General features: G+C 34.7%; 1 pseudogene; it reads left to right on the top strand.

Annotated features, from left to right (window-relative positions):
• Window positions 1–16,434: 16,434 nt before the first annotated feature.
• Window positions 16,435–17,510, top strand: LOC109438211 (G patch domain-containing protein 11-like; annotated as a pseudogene).
• The last annotated feature ends 1,972 nt before the right edge of the window (window positions 17,511–19,482 follow it).

The raw sequence follows: 19,482 nt of genomic DNA on the forward strand, positions 1-19,482 counted from the left end.
ACTTAGTAGAAATTAGCCATCTTGGTGTCCCCAGTCTCTAACTTCCGTGAAAACTCAGGAAAGCCAATGGGATCCCCCTGGGTTCTACGTCACTGCACATGGCCTGGAAACTCACTGAAGGTAGTAAGCTTGGACATTTGCAGCAATCACTTTGTTTTCTGTCTCTCTGTGATCACTATCGTTGTCTGATATTCAGTGTTTTGAAAACCAGTGTTTCATATCTTTTGTTTTTGTTTTGTTTGTTTCAGAAAAGAGGGTAAATATAGTCCCTTTTACTAGATCTTGGTTAGAAGAAAGTTTAATATATATATGAAATCATGTACTTTAAACATATGTGTTTCAATCCATTGTAGATAATAGTGTTAAGGCTCAAATTGTCTCCTCTTTGTCAGTGAGAACCCCTTCAAGTTGCCTTCTGAAAGACCCTAGAAGTCCTTCATAGTTTACTTGCTTTCTTGTCAAATGATGTTTCAGACTCATTTTGTATATTTTTTGCCTTAAATCATTCATTTCTCCAAGGATCCCAGAGGGCTACTTTGAAGAAAAGATAGGAAGGTATGACCAAGGCCTGGGATACTGAGAATGTCCCAAGGAGAACATGAGGAAGGCAAAAGATTGCTAGAGACTAATTGGAACATATCCAGAGAATACCCAACAATTCAATAAGCAAACGTCAGGCCTCTCACCCCTTTCAGTATCCCTTTTACTGTCTTCCCTCTTTCCAGCACTGCAATACTCCAATACACACACACACACACACACACACACACACACACACACACATATTTACATCAAAAGACAGGAAATCTTTCATGTTGTTTTCTCTGGAATATTGGGAGCAATGGAAATTGATATCAAATTTCAGCAATTCTGATCATTAAATATCCATTAAATTTTATTTCAGAGAATGGACTCCTAGTTACTTCTTTCATGATCAGTCTTTAAATATAAGTGGTTTGGGAATATTCCATAAAAGATACAAAGCCCAAAGTAGGTAAAAATTCTGTGGCTCTAAATTAATTTCTCAACTTTTAATATTTTGGAGGAAAAGAACATAGAGGAGTGAAATCCATGAATGATCTAGTCCAACTCTTGTTTTAAACAGTATTTTCAACTTACATATTTAGCAAAAATTACCACAGTTAGTAAAAGGAAACAGAAATGTCTCATTTTTTCTTTCTTTTCTTCTCTAAGGCTCTTCATTTTAGAATAGTTTAGAGGCCAAAAAAAGCAAGTGAGGCAAAAAAATAGCATTGATTATTGTGTAAAAAAGCTGATCACCTAATCCTTGATAATCAACAAAACATGCAGCCCATTTGATGGTGCATATTCACGAGAATGTTTGAACAGATTTCTTCATGTGGGTTTCTGGTTTTTGTGCCTCATCTTACATTTGGAAGATTATTTGTGTCATAACTAAAAATATCAGATGGGAAGTAGAAAAGCAGTTGTAACTGTTGAATATTGAGACATAACTAGTGTCCAACTGTATAATACATGAGGGTATACATCATAAATCATTAGTCAAACTTAATAACCTTTTCATGTTCAAATTTTGATTAGAATATTATCTACTTCATTTATAATATATCTTATTTAAGAACATTGCTATTTAGAAGATAAATCCAAAGTCTTCCCATCCTCCTTACTGCTGTCTACTAGGGGTAAAGGTATGGTCAATAAAGAACAAAATTTATATTTTTCTAAATACCTCTGTAGTAACCAGATTGTTGTGTATTCAGGTAATTCTGATACAAGCAATATTAACTTAGAATTACATTTGGGATTTTAAATCAAAATGAGAGTTCTTTGAGCATAATCCAGTCATCATAGTATGGATAAAATTACAATCTTATTTTACCAAATTATTTCACACAAGTAATATATATTCAACATAAAAATATAGAAAATAGAAACAGGCAATATGACAATATTAAGTTGAAATCACACAAAAAGCCCCTACCACAAGATGACTACTGGTTTCATATTGGAGAATATCTTTCCAGGTTTTTTCTTATGGAAATATATCAGCTTTCTTTTTCATTTAAAAAATGGCATCATCCTGTTTATATTGTTCTGAAACAGTTTTTTTTTTTTAATTTAAAAATAGACATCATATATACACATAATTAAAAAATGAAGTAGTATAATAAGACATAAAATGAAGATTAGAATTCTCTTACTCTGCAGATATAGCCATTAATATTTTTAAAAGTGTTCTTTAAAAATATTTTACACATATACCAGCATATATAACCTCATACATGCACACATCATTCATGAGAATGATATAATGGTAAAACTATTATTCTGTACCTAATTTTTAAAAATCAATAATAATATTAAACATCATCAACTTGGACACACTTTTCTGTCAGCACCTATATATTTTCCTTAGTCTCTCCTTACCCTCACAAAGTACCGATATTTATTCTCTTGGATTATATTTAAACAAAGAAAAACTTAAAAACTCATGGAAAAGTAATTTAAACTCAAGTGACCAAAACATTTGCTCTGTTAAGTAGGGCAAACTGCCATTAATGTAGTAATATGGAGAGTGATTTTTCCAATAATCTCTATTAATGAGAAACATACAGGAAAATTATAAGAATAATTATAGAGTATTACTTAAAGTGTTGGAGAAACATAAAGGCAGAAAACCAAATGATTATGAATCTTCATGCATTTTCTTAATGAGTGGGTTTTATCTTACTTTCGTTTATTCTCCATACTGCTGTGCTATTAGTCTTTGTGCATGCATATTCCCAGCTCATTACGTTTCTGTTTTCCCATTGTCTGTCTGCCTATCTATCTATCTTTCTATTTACACCCACATTTACACCTATATACACCCACACAGTCCCAGAACAATAGAATGTATTAACTCAGGTCAAATAGGAGGGAAGGATATCAATGAGCTATGTGTGGGTGCAAAATAAGGACTGCCCACAATTGTATTTTTATTCTTTTGTTTGGATCTGATCTAGTGATTATTTATATATCAGGTCAAAATCAGGGTTCTTCTCAGATGGAAAATGTGTGTGTGTGTGTGTGTGTGTGTGTGTGTGTATAATAAAGTGCACACATAAACCTAGGATTTTATTCATCACAAGGCCTAATGATTAAACCTACCCACTTTTTAAAAATATTTTTATTAAAATATAGGTAACACACAATATTATATTAGGTTCAGGTGTACACCATAGTTATTTAATACTTATATACCTAAAGAAGTGATCGCCATGATAAGTTCAGCAACCATCTGACATCACACCACACTATCACAATATTATTGACTGTATTCCCTATGCTGTACATTACATCCCAATTTATTTCCAGCAATGTAGCAAATATCTCTTTTATTGCAAGTAAATTGTAACTACTCTAATCTCAATTACTCTGCACTGAGCCCTCTTGAATGTTAGATACTTCTAGATCATTATAATTGAACCATGTCTGCTTTTAAATGTTATATGAATTGTTGGTGTAGTGACTTGAAGAGGAAGAATCAATGGCTGGCAGCCAATAGGAATAAGGAAACCATCTAGTTTCAGACATTTTTTCTGTTCTTCAGTTTCAGTTTTGTGTACTACATCTAAAGATATTCAGAGCTCTTATCAGAACCAAAAACACTCAGAACTAAGTGTTGTTGAACACATCTTTTTTTTTTAATTAAGGTTTATTGGGGTGACAATTGTTAGTAAAGTTACATAGATTTCAGGTGTACAATTCTGTATTACATCATCTATAAATCACATTGTGTGTTCAACACCCAGAGTCAGTTCTCCTTCCATCACCATATATTTAATCCCCTTTACCCTCATCTATCACCTCCCTACACCCTTACCCTCTGGTAACCACTAAACTATTGTCTGTGTCTATGAGTTTTGGTTTCTCATTTGTTTGTCTTGTTCTTTTGTTGTTTTTGGTTTATATACCACATATCAGTGAAATCATATGGTTCTCTGCTTTTTCTGTCTGACTTACTTCGCTTAGCATTATAATCTCAAGATCCATCTATTTTGTCACAAATGGTCCTATTTCATTTTTTCTTACTGCCAAATAGTATTCCATTGTGTATATATACCACAACTTCTTTATCCATTCATCTATCGAAGGACGTTTTGGTTGTTTCCATGTATTGTTTGAATGCATCTTTATGCATATTATTTAGCAATTTTCATGTCACCATCTTCTTTCTTACTCTTGAGACCTTTGAGCTAAGTATTTCCTGCAGGGCTTATCCTATTTTATTTTGTTCTAAGACTTTCTCCTGGTGCTAGTCAACATATCCCTGATGCTCTTTTTTACTTTATTCTTATCTCATTCAAGCTGTCAGGATCTGGATCAGTGACTGGGGTTTCTCAGTTCCACAGATTCCAGATTTTCAGGCGTTACTGGAAAATAAGCCCTACAAATCCTATATCTGGGCTGCCAGCAGGTTCATCATCATCTTCACAGTCCAAACAATGAGATCTCTCTGTCTCTGTCTCTGTCTCTCTCAACTCTAAAACAGCTACTACATGTTCATCCTTGCTCATTTCCTTCAATCCCGTGTTTTCTAATGTGAATTTATCAGACTCTGTCAGATTAAAATCTTTTTTCCCAGTTTTTTCTGCTGCTATTCTGTTTGAAATTTCACATAGACTCTGGATAAGGGCCACATAGGTTTTAATAAACTCATTCTTACTCTTTGGGCCAATTCATAAAGCCATGAAACTCTGGAATTTGAAGTTAGATTTCCTTGATTGTTTAAAAGGGATATAGTGAAGTTAGTTCACCTTGTGAGAAGCTTTCAGTGATTAAGAAACGGAAATATGTGCACTCCCAAGGGTAAAACACAGCTTTATAGTCTTAATGCAATGAAATGTTAGTCACATTTTTTGAAATTCTGACTTTCTGACCAGACTGTAAAGTGAGATAGTCATGTTTAAGCTATAATGTTTTTAGATGAAGAATAAGAACTCTGCATAGTCAGTTATATTTATGCATGACAAAAGCACTTCTCATTCCACATCTAATAAGAATATTCTAGTTCTTTTGCCCAAAGAAAAGATTCAGAGGATCTTACGTTCACCAAGGAGGCAGTGTTTTGTTTTGTTTTCCTTTGGGGAATGTCAAGGGAGAGGTCATTAAATTGTTCTATTTGGGGAATGACTGATCGCTTGTACTTGCTGTACATATGATATGTTACCGAATCTCAAATTCCAAATTAGTAGTATCAGTATTCTCTAGTAATAAAAATATCTGATTATTTTTTCAGTTATGGCTTTAATATTTCAAATTTTATTTATTTTTGTTGTTATCCTCTTTAAGTTGTTCTAAGAACTTGTGGGGGGGGACCTTAAGAACATTGAAGTATTTATATATAATTGATGCAATATCTAGGATTTGCTTTCAATGATTCATGAAAAGGAAAAGGGGAGTATAAATTTAACAAGAATGAACAGAAGCTGATAAATGTTGAAGCTGGGTGTTGGATGTGCAGTGTTTCTTTGTAATCTTGGCTCTACTTTTATTTATGTTTAAAAATTTCCACAATAAAAGCTTAAAAATCTTAAGTATTTTTCTGCATATAACCAGAGAATCTCTGGAAGTAGCTGAAATGGCACGTTTAACCTTCTGGAGTAAACCGTTCTTAGTGTCAGAGCCAGAAGCATCCTTCTGAATAAGCAAGAGTGTGGAAGCCTGATAAGGACATTGAGTGGGATTTTCTTCCATGAAATATCTTGCTTAGGTGAATCAATAATTGGAACATGACTAAAATGAAACAGAGACTATAAAATAGCTTTCATACAGCTGGTAGTTCCAAAACTGACCTTGCACTAGTTGCTGTTAAATGAGAAGAAAGGGGCCCCCTGGTTTATTCCAGTCAGTGTGATCCTGGTCACACTTTTGTTTTGTTTTTAAACCTGTGAAGGGGCTGGCTGAGAATGAAACCCTAACCATTTTTTCAGAAAAGAGTAAGCAGAGGTTATCTGGCTTGAAATACAACTTACACCTAGGTTAGAATTTCAGAAGATTTCTCTGGTTATAGCTCTGCTACTACAAAAGAGTACAAAAGACCACCGAAGTCTGAAGTTTTCTCTTCAGCATGTTTCAGACTCGGCTGCTGCTCTGTTTCTGTTAAAATACTCTGGGGGTGGGGGAAGGTTGTGTCTGTCTTCCTACTAAGATCTGTTGATACATCATTCTGTTTTCAATAATCTTGATTCATATCTGAACCAGTTCTAATTTCTAATAATCCAAAGTGGTATTGATGCTGTGACTGTCAAAGAAGAGATTGTCCCAAGCATTTCTTTTGCAGCCTTTGGAGATACTTTAATTTTATTTCTAGAACTTTTCAAAATAGCTTATCTTAAGTCTCCAAACTTGCTGCTTTTGAAGGAACTTGTTTTTCCACTTTTTGGTTTCTTTCTGTGATGTCTTACAACCTAGAACAGTCCCAATGTTAAAACCAACCATTGATAGTATTTCATAGATGTGGGAAATTCTTATTTTTTCTTTTAAATTTTTTTTTATTAGTTTCAGGTAAACAAAACAATGTAATAGTTAGACATTTATCATTTATATCCCTCACACAGTGATAACCCCTCTCCCCCCATCCACTATCCCTCTGACATAGCACACAGCCATTACATTTCCACTGTCTCTATTCCTAATGCTGTACTCCGCTTCTTGTGTATATATATATATATATATATATATATATATATATATATATATATATATATATGTAATTACATATATATATATATATATATATGTAATTATAGTTGACATTCTTTATTGTTCAGCTTCAGCTTCAGGTGTACAGTGGAGTGATCAGGCATCTACACCACCCCTGAAGTGGTCTCCCTAATGAGACAAGTGTCCATGTGGGAAATTCTTTTGATGGAATGAGTCTAGAAATAATCCTCATTTGTCTGCATCTTTAAAAGGTATTTTGTCATTAGTCAGGAGTCTGTTATAGAGTTAACATCAAGTGACTGATTTGCTCTTTTGGGTCAAATACTGTGTTTCCCCGAAAATAAGACCTAGCCAGACCATCAGCTCTAATGCATCTTTTGGAGCAAAAATTAATATAAGACCCGGTATTATGTTTATTATATTATATTATATTATATTATATTATATTATATTATATTATATTATATTATATTATACCGGGTATTATATCATATTAAAAACAGGGTCTTATACTATATAAACCCTGTATTATATTATATTATATTGTATTGTATTGTATTATATTATATTATATTATATTATACTATACTATATAAGACCAAGTCTCATTATATTAAAATAAGACCAGGTCTCATATAAATATTTGCTCTGAAAGACGCGGTAGAGCTGATGGTCCGGCTAGGTGTTATTTTTGGGGAAACACAGTAACCAAATGTTTAACCTTGTAACTTAGCTGAAATATCTTTGGAATTTCTCTAGTTTTTCAGTGAACCACTAGGCTAACTTACTCTATTTTCCACAAATTCAAAGTTCTTTCTTTTATTTTTTCAATTTTATAAAAGAAGTCTGCATGCTACAAACTCGGAGATGATCTAGAGGAATCATTCTTTTAAAAATTGATTTTAGCCAAATAAATAATACACAACTTCACTGGAAGGTTTTGATGTTGGGGGAAAGGACTACAGGGGTGGTTGTTCTCCACATCCTGAATCAGAAAAGGACACAGGATTTATCCTGTGATTTTTACTTTTGTTTTCTTCACCTCCAGTAGGGGCAAGAGTTTGGGAAACTACCTCTAACTGCTATTTTGGTTTTTACTCTTTAATGTTTTATTAAGTTATTATTAACCTACAATACAATTCACCAATTTTACCTGCATAATTTGATGAACTTTGGTAATGGTATAAAAGTATGTAACTACCATGATTAAGCTATAAAACTTTTCCTTCACCCTAAGAACTTTCCAGGTGCCTTTTTGTCACTTGTACATCCAATTCTGGTCCATCCCTCCCCACCCCATCCCAGGTAACTATTGCCTTGTTTTATGTCACTATAGTTTTCCCTTCTATAGGGTTTCATATAAATGGAATTCTAGTATTTTGTGTTTGATTTCTTTCATTTTGTGTAATGACTTTTAGATTCATCTATGTTGTTTCAACTATTAACATTTCTTTGTTGTTGTTGTTGTTGTTCTTATAGTATTTTTTGTAGTCTTCCATGGTAGGAATATACTACAATTTGTTTATCTATTCACCAATTGAGGTTCATTTGGGTAGCTTCCACTTTTTAGCTATTATGAATAATGCTGCTGTGAACATTCATAAACAGGTTGTTGTATGAACATACTTTTCATTTCCTTTGGTAAATACTGAGGTATGGAATTTCTGGGTAGTAAGCTTAACTTTACAAGTCATTGTCATACTATTTCCATAGGGGTTTTAGCATTTTCCATTTCCAACAGTAAAGAATAAGAGTTCCAGTTTTTCCACATCTTTGCCAAAATTTGGTATTTTCAGTCTTCTTAATTTTAGGCATTCTAGTTAGTGGTTAAATATATCTCACTGGGGTTTTAATTTGCATTTTCGGATGACATGTGGCATTGAGCATCTTTCTATAAGATTATTGGTCATTTATAATTTTCCTTTTTGAAACAGCTATTACATCTTTTGCCTAATTTTTGTTAGAATGTTTGCCTTCTTATCTCTGACTTTTTGACAACTGCATTATATTCCATTGTATACAGTCAGTCTCCTTTTGATGGACACTGAACCTGTTTCCAGTTTCTTTTTTATTATAAGCAAGATTTCAATAACTGAATTACCTGTAATTACTTTACATTTTGTTAGACATTGCCAAATTTCTCTCCAAAATAAAATGAAGAATTTTATTAATTTGCTTGTTCTTTTCTTTCACAAGGGCCATGTTAATTTTCCAACAATCATGCATTTCTTTTTTCCTAATAATACGTCATGGACATCTTTTCATTTTAATAAATATATATCTTGATTATAAAATTTGATGGATGCACAGTCTTTCATTGTATGAACATAGTATTATTTATTCAACCAGTTCCTTTCTAATAGATGTTTGGATTGTTTCTCCTTTTACACTATTACAAACAATGCTGGAATGAGCATCCTTGTTCATACATATTTTCACACTTACCCGACTTTTTAAAATTAAAGTTTATTGGAGTGCCCATTGTTAGTAAAGTTACATAGGTTTTAGGTGTACAATTCTGTAATACATCATCTCTATATCACATTGTGTGTTCACCACCCCAGAGCCAGTTCTCCTTCCATCACAATATATTTGATCCCCTTTACCCTTATCTACCACTCCCCACCCCCCTTACCCTCTGGTAACCATTAAACTATTGTCTGTGTCTATGAACTTTCGTTTCTTTGTTTGTTTGTCTTGTTCCTTCATTGTCTTCAGTTTTATATCCCGCATATCAGTGACATTATATGGTTCTCGACTTTTTCTGTCTGACTTATTTCGCTTAGAATGATAATTTCAAAATCCATCCATGTTATTCATTGCAGCTTTATTTACAGTGGCCAAGACATGGAAACAACCAAAGTGTCCTTTGATAGATTATTAGATAAAGAAGATGTGGTGTATATACACAATGGAATACTATTCTGCCATAAGAAAAGATGAAATAGTGCTCTTTGTGCCAACATGGATGGATGTTGGGATTATTATGCTGACTATTTTTTTAATAATTAATGCCGTTTGATACATATTCCCAAACTTCCATGAGCAAAGGTCATACTAATTTATTTTAACTTTTTATTATAGGAAATTGTCAACATATATAAAAGAGAGTATAATGTGATGACCACTTTATCCCATGTATCTATCTTTGAGTTGCAACAATTATGGACACACTGGCAATTTTGTTTTACAGTTTCAGTCTTGTTTCACCATTACCCACTTTCAATCATCTGCCCAAAATTCACTTTAAAGAAAATCCCAAATGCTGTATTATTTTTGATGAAATTATGAATGGGATTGTTTTCTTAATTTCTCTTTCTGATAGTTCGTTATTGGTGTATAAGAATGCAATTGATTTCTCAATATTAATTTTGTATTCTGCTATGTACTTAATTCATTTATTAATTCTAATAGTTTTTTTTTTGAGGGATATTTAGGGATCTCTCTATATATTTTCATGTCATCTGCAAATAATGACAGTTTTACTTCTTCTTTTCAAATTTGGAGGCCTTTTATTTCATTTTTTTTGTCTGATTGCTATAGCTAGGACTTTCAATTCTATGTTGAATAAAAGTGGTGTAAGTTGGTATCCTTGTCTTGTTCTTTTTTTTTTTTTTTAAGATTTTATTGGGGAAGGGGAACAGGACTTTATTGGGGAACAGTGTGCACTTCCAGGCCTTTTTTCCAAGTCAAGTTGTTGTCCTTTCAATCTCAGTTGTGAAGGGTGCTGTTCAGTTTCAAGTTGTCCTTTCAGTCTTAGTTGTGGAGGGTGCAGCTCAGCTCCAGGTCCAGTTGCCATTGCTAGTTGCAGGGGGCACAGCCCACCATCCCTTGGTGGGAGTCATACAGGCAAACCTTGTGGTTGAGAGCCCGCGCTCCAACCAACTGAGCCATCCATCATATCTATGGGATGAAAATTAAAACAAACAAACCCCTAGTGATTTGGATGTTCTTTTTTCTTTTGATACTATGTATTCCAAAATTTGAGAACACACAAATTATAGATTTGCCTTTGTTCTTATCCTGTTGTAGATTCTGCATTAGTCTGAGACCTCCACACAGTTATCTGGAAGTAGAGGCACTTCAAGAATTACTATATGAGGTGTTCCTTTATTCCACAAATATTTGTTGAGAATCTTCTGGTAGGAAGAAAATAAAACAAGGTAATGGTACAGAGACTGGAAGGTGGGTGGGGACAGGATTGGGGGTAGGTAAGATGGTTTGGGACGGCCTCTTGGAAGTGGTGATATTTGACCTGAGTCTGAAGGATGTAAAGTGGGGAGAGCATTTCAGACAAACAGAGCAGCAAATACAAAAGCTCTGAGGCAGATATCAGTTTGATGTGTTCGTGAAACAAGGGCGGTGTGACTGGGGAATCATGGACAAGGGGAAGAATGGTAAGATGTAAAGTTGGAAAAGGAGGTGGTGGGAAGATTACAGAGGGATGTGTTTAAAACTCTGTTTTAAGTGCAATAAGAAATCAGCACATGATTTTACAGAAGGGATGGTTTTTGAGAGAATGTTATATGGAAACTATTTGCCCTCAGCAACCCTTTATCATAAGTGAAAATACCCTTCCAAATCCTTATGGAATTAGTTAGAGCTTAGGTTGCAGAATCTGGTGCCACCAGAAATTGTCTTACTTGACCAAAGGAACCTACTTCTCTACCGCCATCCATACTGGTGAACCTAGTGTAGTTTTCTCTGTGAGTGGGGTATTTATTTCTGAAGCTTTCTGAAGTGTCTAGGTTTACTTGGGTGAATTATTTTTATTGTTATAATTTTTTTCTGGAAAGCACAGTAAATCCATATAATTGGAGGAAGGAAGTGTATACCCATTGAGGGGTGAGAAAGGTATAATAGATGCTACTTTATTCTTTGGTTCTAGAACTTAAAATTTCAGTAATGCCATATAATTTTGGAGAACACTAGAAATATATCTTTGTGCAATAACTCTGTGAATACATTTTTTTCTAGGCTATCGGATACAACTGCCTACATAATGTAATATCAACTCCAAACCACATCACTCAAAGGGTTTCTATTAAACCTGTACCTTGACTTTAAATTCAACTAATTCAGAAGCTCTTTTGCCAAAAGGATGAAAGTGTCTAAATATCAGTTATAAAGGACAAAATGTTTCTTTGACTATCTTGAGATAAAAAGATAACCTTCTGTAGCATAAAGGGAACATTTCTCCTTTCACAGTCTTTAAAGATTTGCTTTGTACAACATTAAACTTTCCCCCTCCAGAACCTAGTGCTTACAATGTACTGAGATTTCAAACACACACACACACTCACACTCACACTTCTTTACGGTGTGCTTTCAAATTGCTTTTTTCCTTTTGATTCACATCGTTAGCAGTGGCCATGGAAAAGTCTCAGATAGCTAGAGGGAAATGCAGTAATTTTGAAAAAAAGTTTTCCCTTTGGGTTTAACTCTCTCTACAGTTTGGTCGAATTTTATTTGACATTTTTGTCTATCATAGTACAAGAGTCTTTTTTTTCTTTTCATAGAGTGAAAGAAGAGTTTATTTCTTTTAGGCTGCTGCCCTGTTCTTTGCTGTTCAAAGGAAACAAAGGTTTTCTTTTCATCTTGCTTTTCTCTTAGGCTCTGAGTGGAAGGCTTACAAGGTTGGGGGATTGGTAGCAGTAGGAGATTAAGAAATGTCTTTAATTCACACACAGCTCTGGACTTGCAGTTGTTCAACCCTAGTGATGAACTACAGTTATGCTTTTCTTACTTCTTATGTGGGTAAAGAAATTGCTCACTGATTTTCCAATTTCTACTTCAAGGATATTTTAGTTCAAGGGGATAGGATATATTGGCAAGGAGGGAAGAGAATTCTGTACCTCTTACAGAATCAATGACCCTCGCTTCCAGCCGGCTGGAGAGAAACATCTCTGTAGTCAGACCATAGTTATCTATGAAATGAGGAGAAGCAGTTTAATATTTCCTGAGTGCTACTAGATACTCAGACTGTACTAGACATTTTATATATACTATATCATTGTCAGAAAAATTTTGTGAAATATTACTATCTTCCATTAACTGAGACTTCAATAACTTAGGTGATTTGATCAGCATCGTACTGCTGTGTGAGTTACAGTTTTTGGATTTTTTTTTTCAGTCCTTGGAATTTAACATGAGGCTACTCATGCTGTTCTCCATTGCATTATACTTTCTTCTTAGGCATGATCAAGAACACAACAGCCAGTATGTCTATTCCCTTATTCCTAATTACCAACGTCTACATTTGGTGCTGCATGTCTCTCTGAGTGCATCATACATGACATCCCTTTGAGAACCTTTGTGGTGTATCTTTCCTGATGGATTAAGAAGGATAGGAAGTCTGTGTCACCCTTGGGCATGTTCATACAACTGATCAAACGTAATAGCAATAATAGTAGCTAACATTTATTGAGCCTTTGCCGTGTGCAAGGCACTCTGTTAAGAATATTTGAAATATCACTTAATGCTCAAAGCAACCCCAGGATTGGGACACATAATAGTGTTATTAGCGTATCATAAAATGGAGATTCAAATAGATTAAGTGGCTTGTTTAAGGTCACAGAGCTGTTAAGTATTTAGCAGAATCAGAATTTGAATTGAATAGGCTGATTCCATAAGCTATATAACCTTATCCAATGCACTATACTGCTTGTTATATACATGATGCAGCATGGAAGAAAGAAGCATCTAAGTATAATTAAATACACCAGGCATCAGTGATTTTCAAATATCTGAGAAGTGTACTAACATTTTTTTACCTTAGTTATTATTTTCAAAAGATGCAGAATAAAATATTGCAATCAAATATTCAAAATCTCATATCACCAACAATTACCTGCTGAGCCCCTACTATATTCTTGGTATCACTTAAAATTTAGATAGAGTAAAAGTAAAGAAGACCCAGCTCAATCACTGCCCTCACTAACTTGCCTGGACTCTGCGTTTAGTGCCAGTATCATAAACCTACAACTCTTGATGTTCCAATGAGCATGCTTTTTAAAATCCATACTATTGGGCATATTGAAAATAAATGAATGATTTTATCATCTTTGATAGCATGTGACTTATTGAATCTGAAAACAAATATGGTTACAAATATTGGCAGTGACTAAGCCTGTGATCCATAGTTGCACTGTATTTTCCAGTGAAGCCTATTGAATCTAAGTGACAACTAAGTTTGAGAACTTGTTGCAATGACGTTGCTAACTTTTTTTGATATCAGAGGGATCATTCATTATGAATTTGTACCAACTGGACAAACAGTTAACCAAGTTTACTATTTGGAAGTCCTGAAAAGGCTGTGTAAAAAAGTTAGACGACCCTGAAATTTTTGCCAATAATTCATGGCTCTTGCATCACAACAATGCACCAGCTCACACAGCACTGTCTGTGAGGGAGATTTTAGCCAGTAAACAAATAACTGTTGGAACACCATCCATACTCACCTGATCTGGCCCCCAATGACTTCTTTCTTTAGCTGAAGATAAAGGAAATATTGAAAGGAAAATATTTTGATGACACTCAGCATATCAAGGGTAATAGGACAACAGCTCTGTTGGCCATTCCAGAAAAAGACTTCCAAAATTGCTTTGAAGTGTGGACTAGGCACTGGAGTTGGTGCATAGCTTCCCAAGGGGAGTACTTTGAAGGCGACCATAGTGATATTCAGCAATGAGGTATGTAGCACTTTTTCTAGGATGAGTTCATGAACTTAATTGTCTGACCTTCGTAAGTGGGATATGAATGGTACAATATTTCATTAGGAAGAAGAGAATAAAGTCAACAAAATCACGGTATGTTGAAGTCATGGAATTATATAATATATCATCTAAACATTACATTTATAGCTAAACCAGCAATCATTGGTTATACATGTTCCGTTCTTGACTAACATCCATGTAGAATAAAAAACTACTGTATATGACTGGGACATTTTGAATTTCAGACTTAATTCAGTGTAAAGCAGAGATGAAAAACGGCATTTGTTAGCTAGTTATCTAATTATGTAGTAGCGGTGTAGCACAATGGTCAAGTGTGAAGATTGGAGCCAGATTGTCTAGATTTGAATTGTGGTTCTCTGGCTGAGTGAGCTTGGTAAGTTACTTTACCTCTCTATGCATCCATTTCCTGATTTGTAAAATAGTATTTACCATATTGGGTTGCTGTAAAGATCAAATTAATTCATACATATCAAACAATTAGAACAATGCTTGGTAAATGGTAAACATTTTAACTATTATATTATTTTAATTTAACAAAATATAGTCTTTCCAAGATATGCCTAAGAAACAAAATAATTGACCTACCAGATTGTGTGACTTTTTTTTCCATTTTGAGGGGCTTTGTGTGTTTAGGAACAGTGCCTCTTATTCTTTACTTCACATAACACGAAGATGCTCAGAAGCAGTAAAATACGTTTATATTATTTTGTTGTCATTATCATTACTATGACCTTAGAAAATGCATTTATGTCGACAATTTTAAAAAGTTTCGTATTTTCCTCTTTGCACAATAAGTTGATTTATTTTTTTTAAATTTGGTATCCTTTGAAAAGACCATGTTTTTGATTTTCTTTTTAAGTTTTGCTCTGCCTTTAGAAATAAAGAGGCCTGGATGCATAGTATATTTTGGTTATGCTTAGCTGGACACACTGCCTGAATGGCTTCATGAATATTAACATTCATACTCAGTAGGTTATTTTTCTTTTTGAATAGGGAAAGTAGGACTTTGTTACAATTAACTGTGATAGGGCATCATTTGATATTTATCTCAGAGATGAAACCTTTTAATATTGAGAGCAGAAGGGCTAGTGAATTTGATATGAGGGAATAACATCAATAAAACCAGCAAAGAAAGACCACATGAAGAGTCAGATAATTATAATTTGGTAAAGAGGGAACATGTTGCTGCTGAGAAACAGTCTGGTCAATTAAAAGCATACTAGCCCTTGATTATATCTCTAATATCTTTTGATTAACATCTGTACAAAAATGGACTTTATTACTTTGAGCCCAGAGGAGCAGATTAGCACTGCAGTTAATGTCCTCTTATGCATGTGTGGTTTCCTGGCCCTAAGGGGTCGTAGTCCAACCTGTGAGCCAGCTGTTCCTTGTCATGAGAACTGGAAACACTAGAAGCAATCTACCTAACTGAATGTTTTGGCTTGGCTGCATGAATGGATTTTAAAGTTTTAAGTTTCTACTCCACACACATGGTCAAACTCTAATAAATATTCTCAGAAATACTGCTATAATTAACACTCAATGCAATTTTCCTTGTTTTTGGAGAGGCTGATTGTAAAATCTGTACTTTTGAAATTTTCCTCCTATCGAATTGATGTGTTTATTTTGCTTAACCACTTAGATACATAACCACTTAGATTCATAACTAATCTGCTGCCTCCTTGGTAGTGCAGTCATGCCTATGGGTCATATATGTGCTTTGTTGCAGTCAGTTTTGTTACTGAGCGGTAAGAAGTAAAATGTATTCTCAGCAGTGATTTGCAGAATGAGCTTCAACTGGTAAAAAGTATTTAGGGAGGACTGAGGGATCCATTGCTAGTACCAGCAGGGGACACACTAGGTATGTTAAAATCTAGATGACATTAAAAGAGCAGAGATACTGCACACCCAAACTCAGATTGAGGCTGACTCCCACAAGTCCTCTCTGGTTGGTGAGCATATGTGCTGCATGCATGCACACTAGCTGGCCCTGGTGAGTAGATCAGTCAGATACTTTTGTCATATGAAATTGAACATGGCAGAAGAAGAGGACTATATGTCTGATTCCTTCATTATTGTTCAATAAGATGTAAGACCAGGGTTGCCAATGTTAAGGCAAATTCAAGAAGCCCGTCGAAAAGAAGAAAAGCAGCAGGAAGCTAATTTGAAAAATAGGCACAAGATTTTAAAAGAAGACCAAGAAAGACATGACGTTCATTTTCTTTGCTCCAGAAAATGGAAATAAAAATGGTCAGACCCTTGGCAAGGGTGGAGTTCGTATTGTTGAACCAATTCTTCTCAACGTCAAAACAGGGGAAAGTGACGTTGATCATGAGGCATTGTTAAAATGGAAAGCAGAGGAAAAATTAGAAAGCTAAAGGGGAAAGATTCACATGAAAATTCAAATTGAAGAAAAATCTGCAGAATAGTTTTGAATGTGACTTAAAAATCAACAAGATGAAATGAAGCTAGAAGATCTTAGAAGAAGCCAGTGAGCCAGTCAACAATTGGATAGACAGAAGAATATTCAGGTTCCCAGAGAGGGCTGGTACTGGTTGAAGCTTGAAGGAGAGACTGAAGAAGAGGAAGAGGAAGAAAAAGAACAAGATGGAGATGACTACCATGTTTCCGTGAAACTAAGACCTAGACGGACAATCAGCTCTAATGCGTCTTTTGGAGCAAAAATTAAGATAAGACTTGGTATTTTATATTATACTATATTATATTATATTATATTATGCCCAGTATTACATTATATTATATTATATTATATTATATTATATTATATTATATTATATTACATTATATTATATTATATAGACTGGGTCTTATAGTAAAATAAGAATGGGTTTTGTATTAATTTTTGCTCCAAAAGACGCGCTAGAGGTGATTGTCCGGCTAGGTCTTATTTTCAGGGAAACACGGTATAAGAGTGAAGATTTAAGTGTACTGGACCAATTACAAATATTGACTAGTTATTTAAGAGAAGAACATCTGTATTGTATTTCATGTGGAACAGCCTGTAAAGATAAAGAAGACCTGTCTCCAAATTGCCCAGGACCAACTTCTGCAGATCATGACTAAGATTATTCTCAATAAAGTAGAAATTCGGAAAATGCTATTGTTCTCAAAGATAGACAGTTGAGCAGTTAGATTTCCCAGAGTTTTGATGCCAGTAAAGAAAGAGGGCCTTTGTATATATTTTGGTTTTGTGTGTGTGTGTGTGTGTGTGTGTGTGTGTGTGTAATTTAGAAGTACTTTACACTTTAGAATATAATTGTTCGCTGACTTCAAAAAAAATAATGCAATGCTATTTCAGAACACAAGTATTTTGGACATGGGCCATTACAATTTATGACTCTATTGTGATGCTATGGAATTCAAGGACACTAACAGGTAACTCCCTTCACTTTGGAAGAAATTGAGAAATAAGACAGTCAGAGAGAGATCAAAATATTGGCTTTATTGTTAATGAAGCTGAAATAGAGAGCAAGGCTGACATGATCTCCACCCAGACTCCTTAATATGAGGTTAGACAATTAAGTTTGTGAACTTCTTTCAATGATGTTGCTAGTCCTTTTTGATATCGGAGGGATGATTCGTAATGAATTTGTACCAATGGGACAAACAGTTAACCAAGTTTACTATTTGAAAGTGCTGAGAATGCTGCATGAAAAAGTTAGGCGACCTGAACTTTTCGCCAACAATTCATAGTTCTTGCATCACGAGAATGTACCAGCTCACACGGCATTGTCTGTGAGGGAGATTTTAGCCAGTAAACAAATAACTGTATTGGAACACCCTCCTTGCTCACCTGGTCTTGCTCCCAATGACTTCTTTCTTTACCCAAAGATAAAGGAAATATTGAAAGGAAGACATTTTGATGACATTCAGGTCATCAAGGGTAATACGATGACAGCTCTGATGGCCATTCCAGAAAAAGAGTTCCAAAATTAATTTGAAGGATGGACAAGGTGCTGGCGTCGGTGCATAGCTTCCCACGGAGAGTACTTCGAAGGTGACCGTAGTGATATTCAGCAATGAGGTATGTAGAACATTTTCTAGGATGAGTTTGCAAACAGAATTGTCAGACCTCATGTATCTCCCTGGTTGAAGAGAACTGCGCACCTCTACCCTGCAAGTGTACACAGCCCATCTTTGTATTCTGAGACCAGTTAGCTTTCACAGTGAGAATCTACCAGGGGCTGGGCTGTACATGCTAAGTTCCTTCTCCCAGCATCACTCATCAGATAGGACACTTCTCTGTTGAGAGGGAGTGAATGATGGTTCACAGGGCTTGTTCTCACACTTCTCAGAGCTTACGGCCTTAAAACAGACCATTCCATTGCTGGGTAGCTCAAAGTGATTTTTAAAGTTATTTTTCTATCTTAAGTTGAAATATGCTTCCTTATAATTTAACAAAAAACAGCTAAAGACATACCATGGCACACCTCTAGAAAGTTCCATCCAAAGTTGGGCATCAAAATCATGAACTTTTTAAAATTTTACAAGCTCAGATACCTCCTTTAGAGATTTTGATTCAGGGAATCTAAGATAGTTTCTAGATATATGTATTTGTTTTAAATTTCTAGTAAGTCTGATAAGCACCTGTGGATGGGAACTAGTGCTATAGGTTGACTATAGAGCACCACTGTTCTTGGAATAGACTTATGACCTCACTGTACAGTTTTACATCTCACCTTTCAGTAGCATTGAGCAAGAGACCAACCTCTTCTTCCTTTTATGAGAAACAGCATACATGGGAACTTAACTAAAGCTAACCTATACTGGCATAAATTAAGATAATCAATAGTACAACTTATTTTAGCCTCTGATCTAATATGACCTAATTCACTTGTTCTCGAATTTAACTTGGGGAGCTTTAAAAATTGATAATGCAAGAGTCCCACCCCCAGAGCTTGTGATGTAATTGGTCGCTGTGGCCTTGGCATCATTACTCTTGATCGTAAGATGCAGCACAGCTTGAGAACCACTAACCTAGTTAACTTCTGGACCTCAGTTCCTTACCTAGAAAGTAAATCATTATTTTTATGAA

Source organism: Rhinolophus sinicus, chromosome 18 (genome assembly GCF_057876585.1).
Source record: "Rhinolophus sinicus isolate RSI-liver-muscle chromosome 18, RSI-T2T, whole genome shotgun sequence".
Taxonomy (NCBI): Eukaryota; Metazoa; Chordata; class Mammalia; order Chiroptera; family Rhinolophidae; genus Rhinolophus; species Rhinolophus sinicus.